Source organism: Lathyrus oleraceus, chromosome 4 (genome assembly GCF_024323335.1).
Source record: "Lathyrus oleraceus cultivar Zhongwan6 chromosome 4, CAAS_Psat_ZW6_1.0, whole genome shotgun sequence".
NCBI lineage: Eukaryota > Viridiplantae > Streptophyta > Magnoliopsida > Fabales > Fabaceae > Lathyrus > Lathyrus oleraceus.
The window spans coordinates 310,082,125-310,094,499 of NC_066582.1; positions in this window are offsets into that span (position 1 = coordinate 310,082,125).

A 12,375-nucleotide genomic window follows, 5' to 3' on the forward strand; every position below is an offset into this window, starting at 1 on the left:
TTTTTCTTCTGATCCTCTGGCTGAATCTGAATCAGTCTTCTGACTTAATCTGGAGTTTCGATCCTCTGGCTGAATTTGTACTCAATTTAGTCCTCCGGTTGAATATTAATTCTGATCCTCGGGCTGGATACGATTTTGATCTTCTGGCTAGATCTTCCTTGTTTCGATTCTCTAGCTAAATCTACTTTCATTTTGATTCTCTGGCTGAATCTATTTCCTTTGATTCTCTGGCTGAATCTGATTTTCGGTCTTCTGGCTAGATCTTCTTGTTTCGATTCTCTGGCTGAATCGATTCTCTTTGATTCTCTGGCTGAATCTGATTTTCGGTCTTCGGGCTAGACCTGACTTCAATCTTCTGGCTAGATCTACTTCGATCTTCTGGCTAGATCTATTTCGTTTCGGTTCTCTGGCTGAACCTATTCTCGGTCTTCGGGTTAGACCTGATTTCGATCTTCTGGCTAGATCTATTTCGTTTCGGTTCTCTGGCTGAACCTATTCTCGGTCTTCGGGCTAGACCTGATTTTGATCTTCTGGCTAGATCTATTTCGTTTCGGTTCTCTGGCTGAACCTATTCTCGGTCTTCGGGCTAGACTTGATTTCGATCTTTTGGCTAGATCTATTTCGATCTTCTGGCTAGATCTTCTTTGTTTTGATGAGAAATTCCCATCATCAGGATCTCGTATCTGAGGCATGCGTTGGTTGACCCTCTTTCGAAATCTATACCCAATCTTCCTATTAGATAGGCAGCTTCGAGAATATTCCACTTTTTGGGCTTCGTACATATTCTTCAGGCTAGAACATGTTGTAACGACTCTTCAATTAGACTTTTGTTTTTCTTTATTGCGATCCGCGGGCTGGTTCCTCTTGTAGGTTGATTTTTTGTTGAGCTGCCAATCTAATCCTCTAGCTGGCTTGCTGGGGAAATAACGCTCGTAGGCGACTCTCTGGCTGAGCCTTCAAATTGAACCTCAGGCTGGCTCTTTGGAAAACGATTCTCAGGCTGAATCTTCGAAATGACCCTCATGCTGGATCACACGCACTCGATCCTCTAGCTGAATCTCGTGACTTTGGTTGTGAAGTAATTCTTCAGTCTACTTTGAAGAACCTGTTTATCAGCTTATGCGTATGCTTGATATGATATGCAAATGCAAATGTTATGCATGGTGCAAAAAGAAATCTGCTTGGGGAAGCAAACTCCGGTAGGGAACGAATCGCTGTATCAATCCTTGAATGCTCTGTGGGGAATGATCTGTCTACCGGGACCAGGGAGCCACTGAAAATAAATCAGCTTTTTTCTGGAAAGTTGACCTTGCTGGGGGAGTATCAACTATGGGATCTTTGCTTGACGAGGCTCTGTGAGGAGAGTCTGCGGGGAAAGCACTTCCTGAGGAAATTTCCTAGGAATCGACCTTTGCTGGGGATATGAACTTGCTAATCGTCCTCAGGCTGGGGATCAAAACAAATCTGTTAAGAATATTCTGCTGGGGAATGAGATGAACACTGGGAACACTCTCTTATTTGTTGGGTATGCAACTACTCCGCTGTTGCTGGGGGACACAAGGTGCAACTCTACTGGGGGACATGCCCTGCTGAGGAGAGACTTTGTCAACCGCCTGGGGATGGGAATTCATGACTTGGCATCTGATTCCTGTGACCTGCAATCGCACACGTATGTCCCGGGGGAATTACTCGGTTTGAATTCACCGTCGGGATTAAGCACATTCAAAGCAATTTTAAATGTTTTCCTGTGCAAATCATCTGCAAAAGCCACCATTATGTTCAGATGCAATATGTTTTATCAAGAATTCGGACATTTTTGCAAACAAACTGATAAGTGAAAAATAAAGAGGCTTTTTAACTAAATTATTCGACTTTTATTGGTTGAAAGATTTGTGCCAGGAATAGGCGAGTACATCAGGAAGTTGATCCCTGAAAAGAGGCGATCGCTATAAATTGAACAAAAGAAACTATCCTAATGGCAATGTGGAAACGGGGTCCCACTGAGTGTTGACCCTGCTATGGCTCGTATGACCTCAAGACGCTCTGCTCATCTTGCTTTCTGAAGTGGATGATTAGTTGATCTTTAAACTTCGGAGATTGTCGGACTGAATGAAATGGTGATATAACACAGATGAACTTAGATTGCAGTCATTCGCTTATTCCCTCTTTTGCGTGGACCGCCCTTTTGGGTTTTCAATCCACCGGGATACCCTTTTTGCCTGAGCCGCCCTTTCGGGTTTTTGACTCACCGGGTGTACGTTTTTTTTTATATCCCTAATTTTTGCCCGAACCTCTTTTTTTTTGGTTCGTCGGGATGCCCTTTTTTGCCTGGACTCTCTTTTTTTGTCCAGCGGGTCAGTTTATGCGAAGTATTTTTTGACTGCGTCTGAGTTGACAGGGGATGGAAAATCTTCGCCATCCATGGTTGTTAGCATCAAAGCTCTGCTAGAGAAAACCCTTTTAACCACGTATGGACCCTCATAGTTCGGTGTCCGTTTGCCCCTGTGATCTGTGTTGGGAGGAAGAATTCTTTTTGGTACTAATTCACCGACTTGATACTCCCGAGGGCGCACTTTCTGATCAAATGCTCTCTTCATCCGTAGGTTGATGGCTTCCTCAAGTCCTAGGATACAAGCTTCGTATTCGGCTTCATTGTTGGTGCAGGGAAAAGTTATTCTGGCACAAAATGGCATATGAACCCCCTCCGGCGTGATCAATACTGCACCAACTCCGCGACCGTTGACGTTGACCGCCCCATCAAACATCATAATCCATTTGGATTCAGGGTCAGGCCCCTCCTCCGGGAGTGGTTCCTCGCAATCTTTCGATTTGAGAAACATGATGTCCTCATCAGGAAAGTCGAACCTCATAGGTTGGTAATCATCAATCGGTTGCTCTGCAAGATAGTCTGACAAGACACTTCCTTTGATGGCTTTTTGTGAAGTGTATTGGATGTCATACTATGTCAGTATCATTTGCCACCTAGCAACCCTTCCGGTAAGTGTTGGCTTTTCAAAAAAATACTTAACTAGATCCATCTTTGGTATCAATAGAGTCGTGTGAGTCAACATATACTGTCTTAGTCGGCGAGCAGCCCATGCCAATGCGCAACAAGTTTTCTCGAGCAATGAGTATTTTTGTTCACAGTCGGTAAACTTTTTGCTAAGGTAGTATATTGCATGCTCTTTTCGACCTGACTCGTCATGCTGACCGAGCACACAACCCATTGACCTTTCTAACACAATCAAGTACATGATCAACGGTCTTCCCTCTACTGGAGGCATTAGAATCGGGGGCTCCTGCAAATACTCTTTTATTCTTTCAAAGGCTTTCTGACAATCATCATTCCACCTGACCTCTTGCTCTTTTCTCAGCATTTTGAACAATGGCTCGCATGTGGCTGTAAGATTAGATATGAACCTTGAAATGTAGTTCAATCTGCCCAGGGAGCCACGAACCTCTCTTTCTGTTTTAGGTGCAGGCATTTCTTCATTCAACGATAACCTGTGCATAACGATGTCTGTATCCAAACCTGGCATATCTTGATAGGACCAAGAAAACATGTCGACGTACTCACGAAGCAAACTGATCAACTGTTCTTTCACCTCGGCCTGTAGACTGGCCCCGATCATGATCTCTTTCTTATCGCCTTTGGTACCAATGTTGACGGTCTCAATCACCTCCTGATAAGGTGTAATAGCTCGGTCCTCCTATTTCAACAACCTGGCTAACTCTTCAGGCAATTCACAATCTTCCTCAACCCCTTCTTCGGCTTGATAGATAGGATTGTCGAAGTCATATTTGGCCATAGCAATGTCGTTAGCAGTGAGATCCGGGTGATCATCTCCGCGTGATAGAGGATCATGCTTTACCTTAGAACGAGGGATTTTTTTTGGAAATAAAAACGAAAAAGAGACATTTCCATTTCTATTGTAAAAGTAATTTTTTTGAAAGAAAGAGAACACAAAATTGTTTGCAAAAGCTGTCCTTTATTGATGATGAAAATAATTGCGAAATGCGACTAAATGGATGGCCCTACAGATGAGTCATTACACATTGGGCAAAGTGCAAGACTTTATTATGCATGTAATAAAAGGAAAACAATAAAAAATTACTCGTTCAGTAGAGCAACCCGGACGACTTTTTCAGACGACCATATGTTGAGCTTTTCTCCCGAGACACACGGGCGAATCCAGCTATCTAAATCACAATCGCTGCCAGCCTTGTCTTCATCCACAACATTGACGATGTGGGGAGAAACCAAACCCCTGCTGGAGAAAGTACCGACTTCATTCTCCTGAGACCCCGGAGTAAACCCCAATCCAAACTTGTCTTCTTTGATGATTGGCTCCACAAATTTGCCCCTGCCTTGGGCATTACCAGCTTTAACCACTTCAACAGCTTGCTTGTATGAAGAGATAGAAGTCCCGACCTTCTCGGACTTAGGTGAAAAGACAGCTTCAAGTGTGACCTCACTAATGTTTATGGCTTCGAAGCCCTGACACATCATCTCATGCATCTCGCCATCCATTTCCACATACTTAAATGTAGACAGGTGGCTAACAAAAATATCCTCTTCACCACAGACAGTGACGACCTGACCTTCTAGTTCATATTTGAGCTTCTGGTGGAGGGTAGAAGTAACAGCGCTGGCAGCATGAGTCCAGGGCCGACCTAGCAGACAGCTATAGGCAGGTTGGATATCCATCACACAAAAGGTGCTCTTGAACACCTGCGGTCCAATCTTAACTGGCAACTCAACTTCGCCAAAGACAGATCTCTTAGAGCCATTAAAAGCCCTCACACCTAAATTACTTGGCTTCAGGATGATGTTATCGTAATCCAACTTCATTAAGGCTTTCTTTGGAAGAACATTTAGAGAAGAGCCTGTATCAACCAAAACATGGGAAAGCACCACCCCTTTGCATTCCACTGTGATATGCAAAGCTTTGTTGTGATTTCTGCCCTCAGATGTCAGGTCATAATCGATGAAACCTAGCCCATGGCTAGCGTTTACATTTGAAACTACCGACTCCAGCTGGTTAACAGTTATCTATGGTGGAACATAGGTCATATTCAGTACTTTCAACAAGGCGGCTCTGTGTGCCTCAGAGCACATCAACAATGAGAGAATGGAGATCTTTGAGGGTGTTTGATTTAGCTGGTCGACTACCTTGTAGTCACTTTTCTTGATAATCCTCATAAACTCATCCACTTCCTTCTCGAATACGGTCTTAGGAAGAGCTTCCTCAGTAGTAACCTCTTCGGTGGCTACCTGTTTTCCTTTAGCTTTGGCAGCTGCCTCAGCTTCAGTATTCGTGCGGAATGTTGATGGTGCAAATAGGCGTCCGCTGCGAGTGAAGCCACCAACCCCTCCAACATTGGCTACAGCGGAGCTACCAGTGTCAGTGTCTTCATCGTTAACTTTCCGCCCCTGGAAATAGATATCAGCCTCATAGTGCCACGGGATAGCACTGTCTTTTTCATACGGAACAGGTCCTGGCACCGTGATGGTGACCGGACTAACCAAAGTCAGTTGAGGGTTGTCAGAGTAAATTGTAACTGGTGTTGGACTTTCGATGTTCACCGTTGCTGGTGTTGTACTTTCTGGGAAATATATTGTTGTCGGGGCGGGTCTCTCGGGAACATATATTTCTTCAGGAGTGAAATAAATCGTCACTGTCGACACATCATTCTTCACTGGACGGGTCTGGTCGAACTGAAGACAACCTTCATCTATCAGTTACTGAATACCCCTTCTCAAACTGTCACATCCGTTCTCGGCAGCTTGACAATTTTTGCACTCTTCCCCAACGCCCGGGAAAATCTGACCTTTCAAAAGTCGGTCTTTAACCACCGATAGCGAAGTCTTCACTTTAGTCACATCAGAAACCAAATTCAAAGTTTCCCCACTATCCACAATATTAATCCTCAGCCCGCCGTGGGCTGGCATCGGGTTTTGGATAACATTAGGCACCGGAGAAAAATTGATAGCCTGGGCATCTCTTAAATCTTGTACCTTTAGCTGGAGAGCCTTGCAATTATCTGTAGTATGGCCAGGTGCGTTGGAGTGAAAAGCACATCTGGCATTGACATCATATCCTCTAGGCAAATTATTGGGATCGATTGGTGGGGCCAGAGTTCTTAACGTAACCAGATTCATGTCAATCAGCCTAGGAAGTAACACGGAATAAGGCATTGGGATTGGCTCAATGACCCGGTCCGTCTGCCTTGGACGTTGTTGATAGTGTCTCTGCTGACCCGGATTACCTCCTTGTTGTTGATTGTTGTACCTGGGTTGCTGTTGCGGATGATACTGCGGTTGTTGTTGCTGTTGAGGAGCAGGTGTTGGAATAGTGACTGCGGCCACTTGATCTTGATAATAATTAGGGCGTTCTCTACCCCTGCCTCTGCCGATATACACAACGCTTGTCTCGCCTTCTCTTCTTCGCTGACCGTTACCAGCAAACGATTTCTTGGGACCTGATGAGCTGGAAGCACTATTGTCTTGAATTCGGCCCATCTTCAACAGACTCTCGATTCTTTCTCCAGCAATTACTATCTCTGCAAAGCTGATTGACGGGCAAGCAGCCAATCTCTCAATATAATTGCCTTGAAGAATGTTCATGAACATGTCCGCCATCTCCCTTTCAGACATAGGGGGTTGGACGGACGCATCAATCTGTCTCCAACGCTGAGCATATTCTCTAAAGGTCTCCTTGGCAGTCTGAGACATTCCTTGCAACAAGGTCCGATTTGGAGCCATGTCCAAGTTGTATTGATATTGCTTGACAAAAGCCTCCTCCAAGTCTTTCCAGCTCTTGATGGTAGTGCGAGACAACTGAGAATACCATTCACGAGAAGCTCCAGTTAGACTGTCTTCAAAATAGTACATCCACAACTTTTCATCTTCCGTGTGAGCTCCCAACCTTCCCAAATAAGATTGGAGATGAGTGCGTGGGCAAGAAGCCCCGTTGTATTTCTCAAAAGTAGGGGGTTTGAACTTGTGAGGAATCCTCACCCCCTGAACCAGACCAAGATTGGTGACATCAAAACCTAAGGAATTTTGAGACTCCAAAGATTTGAGCTTCTCAGCAAACTCATCCATACGGCGAGTGGTCTCGTGGGCTTCGTTGTGCAAAGAGAATTGATCATACTGATAATCTTTAGTAACGGGGCGCCCGTTAATCCGAATTCCTTGATTCACGTTGTACCTTCCGCCAATATCATTTCCAACATTCCCCATGTTGCCAACATTACCCGGGTTTCCATCAACATTTGCGTTACCCGCGTTACCAGTGTTCATAGGGTTATCAGCGTTTCCCTCAGCGTTTGGTATTTCTACCTCTGGATCGGGCCTCGGTTGCTCAACCAATTCCCTCAGCTTTTCCTGGCCTTCTGCCATACTAGTCATCAATGTCATGAACTGATCCATCCTTTCACGCATATCAGCCAGCTCTTTCTGTACTTGGTCCATCGCTAGTTGCAGACGATTTTCCTTTGTCGGGTACCTGTGGACTCGCTTGGGACCAATAATGCCTGAGACAGGGAACAAACATTAGACACTGCGGTGACACCTGCAAAACAAATAAGGGTTAGTATGCATGGTATGCGATGCACTGCTTATTCAATTTCAAGGCACCCCCCTTAAAAAGGGAATACCCTGCAAATGAATAAGCATGAGATGTTGGATGCAAATATGCAGATGATGTTATGCAATGCAAAGGCATGTCAATCAGGATTGCTGGATCCGCTTGAACATATGTCGGGTTGCACTGTCTGAAGAGAAACCCACTGAGGAATATAATACCGGATCAGTACTTCGGCATGAATTCGGAACCGGGAACCATAGAACACAGTCATCAACTCAGAACCCATACTTCAAAACCAACGGTCACCAACAAGAACCGAACAATAGTCACCAACAAGACACGGTCACCAACAGAACAAGTCATCATCAGTACCTGTAAATGATTCATTCCCGCCCCACTCACGGGTGTAATCTAGGCCAGGGTAAAGTCAAGAGAAACACAGGATAAACAATCCTTTCCAGAATATTATCATATGCACACCAGGTGTATGCAACGATAATACCCCATCAGAATCTGAACTGCTCGTGATACCATGTTCCGCTGAGTGGCTCCACACCACCCGCTTCCCATGAATCACTCTATTCTTAGGTGTCCTAAAGTTCACTCATATCCTGTGTATTGGGCCTTTTACCTCTCATAGAACATCCCATCCCAACAAACAGAACCAGCAGATACGGCAATCATATGTACACAATGCAATAAAGCAGGTAAATGCTGAAAGATAAATAACTGTACAAAAGAATAGACACCCAACAAACAAGAAACCTACAAAAGCTATGAGGGACTCGCTTAGGGAAACAGGGTCCCCAGCAGAGTCGCCAGCTGTCGCAACCTGAATGAAAGAATGAGAAAAAACACAACCGGCGAAAAAAAGAAATGTGACAGAAGAGTCGTCACCGTGCGTTATTTATCCCAAAGGAGGGAAAGGAAACGCTCGAAGTAAACCTGAAAAAAGGAAAGGAAAAGACAAGGTCTCGCAACCAAATCTTGGGTTCGGGAGCCGATTATGCGAAGGGAAGGTATTAGCACCCCTACGCATCCGTAGTACTCTACGGGGTCCACTTTTGTTGTTTTTGTCTAAAGGGTGTGGGTTTATCTAATGTACTATTTACTAAAAGAGGGGTCAAAAGAAAATGACTCGCACGGATGTCGCATCCACTGCATACGTATCTCATCTGAACATGAGAATCAGAGTCTTCGTAGCTCGGCTACCTATGGGTTAAGGGGAAGTGTGCCCGGTACGACATCGCGTCTTATGCCTACGTATCTCATCTGGAATGAGAATCAGAGCAGGCCGTAGTTCGGCTAACTACGGGTTAAGGGTTGTGTTTTGGGCGAACGACGGTACTACGCAATCTACCGGATGCTCGACCTTTGGAGACTTACTCGCCTGTAGTAGAAGGAGTAAACGTGTTCTTAGGAGAAGAAAAATCAATGAGTTGGGGTGTTATAGGGATGCTCATGCAAAAAGGCAGTCCTAGACGAAGGAACCGCGCTACCTTAATTGACATGCAAACGGGAGACTATATGAAGCCTAGCAACCCTATGGGGAGACGATCACACCATACAAAACAAACATGCATAAAGTAAACACGCCGACAAGGGGCTCAAACATACAGGGGTAGGGCTTTAGTCAAGAGGGGTCATATCAACCTCGACAAACAAGCCATGGAAAGGTAATCAAACGGACTCTTAACCACTGACATTGACCGTCAGGGTGTGCAGATCAAAAGGGTAATGAGGATAAGACCTCATAGCTCTTAACCCTGGGCAGGGCGAGCTCATGACAAGGCGTGGGGGTTCAGAAAGGTGGAACCATCTCCACTGACTGACCGGACAAAAGATCTTGGGCTTTTGTTCTGAAGCATCGACACGTAGTGTGATCTTAAAGAACGACGCACCGAATAACGGGGGATTGACTACTAATCCCTTGTATCCGTCAATTGCCTCTCCGTGGAGGTCTTTAGCACTAGTGCCTCTTCTGGGAGGTCTTTAGGCACAAAAATAAACACACAACACATTGCCTCCTATCGAGGTCTTCCAGCTAAGAAAGCGGTAAAATGCGGGAAAAGTAAAGGGGTCGAAAGGTCTACCTTACGGATAAAGATCCGAAGTGACAACAACTAAGAAATAAGAAATCCAAGGACTCTTCCGAGCTAAACACCATCAAAGAAAGCGAGTCAGTACAGGTAATCGGAATAGACCTCCAGGTGGTATCCCACAAATAAAGTGGAACACCAAGCAAGCTATCCCTGCAAGAGCATGTGAGCCCTCACAAAAACTCAACGAACAGGTTAGAGTAATAGGATGGAATCAGGAGAAAACATGACAAACAAAAAACAGATCAGGGCAAACAGAAAAAAAGAATCAATTACTGTCACGCTCGCTACTGCTTCGCCTAGTGAAGGCTTAGCGAGGCTTCGCTGCAGGCTCGCCTAGCGAAGCGGCTAGCGAATGCCTGCGGGTTCTGGATTTCCAATTGATAACAGTACGATTTTAGGGACTCCAAACCCTATGGTATCCCTTTCAGAAATCAAGTGATCAAACATTCAAAGCATTATTTTACACATTCATGCACATCTAAACTCGTGGGCAAAACCTAACGATACCTCATACATTCAGAGAATTCAAATTGAAAACATAGGTTAATGGGAATAAGGGAAAACCTGATTGGAGAGATCGATTAAACTCGAATGGCACGGCTGGGTTTGCAAAGTAATGTTAGGGTTTGCGTGAGATGGAGGTGAAAAAAGTGTGTCAGTCAGGGTGAACTTTTCAAAGCTGTCTGGAGGCTACTGCAGATTAGTTCGTAGGTCTCTCTCTGCCAGGGAATAGGAATAGCCTTTTTTCTCCAGGTTTTGTCTCAATGAACTCTAGTATTTATAGCCTAATTTTCGTGGCTTTGTGGGCTCAGAATGAAGGCAACTCAAGCCCATGACTTTCTGTTATATTTTCAGAAATGCGCGCGCTTCGCCTAGCGAAGGATCTGCTCGCCTAGCGAGCATGACAGTTCAGCTTCGCTAGGCGAACCAGTTTGCTCGCCTAGCGAGCATGACAGCTCAGAGACAGATTTTTGCTCCTTCAAGATTAGCGTTCTGAATGATGAATAAGCCCCATTTGAACCTGTTGGGAGTAACTCAAGTCTTTCCCTTGTGTTGACTGATTACCCGGATAGAACCCACAAAGTGTCTTGGATGATATTCAAGCTTCTAGGATCTGATCCTGATTGACATGATGAAATGCAATATGAAATGTTAAATGACCTAAAAATGAATGCATGAATGAGGAGGGCAAATTTTGGGGTGTTACAACTGGTAACAGATGTCCCTCTTCCCTAGTGTATTATCTTCCATTTTCAGCTACCCAATAAGAGGTAGTAGATAATATGTCTCTTTTACTCCTGTGTTGAAGTTTGAATTCCCCAATTGAGTCTGGGTTCGTAAATCAAACTTCCTTTCCCAAGAGGATAGTTTCCTGATGTGTTGGTGGTATCATGATACATGCAGTTTTTTTCTCTAGTTCGAGTCTTTCCATTGATTTATTTTCATGGAAATCCCCTCGTGTCTCCAACAGTTTTTTAAGTCGTAGCCTGGCCTACGCAAAACATATTATCCCTAGAGTCTCTGTCCCCTCATGGAGTTTTCCTTATGGAATGCTTTGTGCTCTTGTGGACATTCAGTTTCTTCCAGATTCTTTTCCTTTGTGGCAATATATTCCCCACGAAGATTATATTTTGCATTCATATCATATGCATCATGAGGTCTCTTAGGGACCAAAATTTGTTTCTAGTTGTTATAATTTAAGTCTATTCTACCGTGTTGATAAAAATATTTTAACCTTCACATCTCCGGATAGAATGACCTTAAATAGGGGCAGCTGTAAGACCCCAATTTTGACCCCTAAGATCCCTAATGCCATCTCATAGATTTGCTTTGGCATTGGGATCACACCTTGGTATTCTCCTCACCTATCATTCATTGGGAGAGATCATCAAGCCTATATGATTGTATCATGCTTTATTTTATTTGTTTACTAACCAAAATACAAAAATATGTCTAGTATAACTTTGTTTCTTTGTAGGTAGTCTGTGTCTCCATTTGTGCCTCACCAAGCTCACAACTAGGGTTTGAAACCCTGAAAGCAAGAGATCAAGCAAGAAAAGGTCCACATTTGTTCTAAAAATCATATATGGATCCCCATGTTCTTTATTTGTCATTTTTATCAAGAGTTCATCAAGAGTTTGAAGCTTGTTTGTCAAGGAAGCCCTAATTCATCTAGGTATCTTATGTGCCTTCCTCAATAAGTTTCTTCAAAAATTGGTAAAAGAAATCGAGGGATACTTAATTTTACATCAACATAAGCATATATGATCCTCCATGATCCCCTAAGAGAAAAGGAACCTCAAGTGTGCAAGTTGGTTCAAGGAGGTTGACCAGAAAAGTCAACTAGTCAAATCTAGGGTTTCCTAGACCCTATCTCCTACGATTTTTGTCATATGAATATTATTCCAAGATAAACGTTACTCTTTATGGGCTTCAAAACATATTTCATGTTGACCTCAAGAGGTAATTTTTCTTGTAAAGTCATTTTTTATGGTGAAAGATTATAGGTCATTTTGTTTGTGCCCTAGATAGAAGGTCAACTTCCAAGAACTATAACTTCCTAAATTTTTATGACATGAAGATGATCCAAGTATCATGATTAATTTTATGATGTATAATTCAACTTTTATTCTCAGTGAAAGATTAAATTATACTTGCAAGGTCATGTACCATGATGAAAT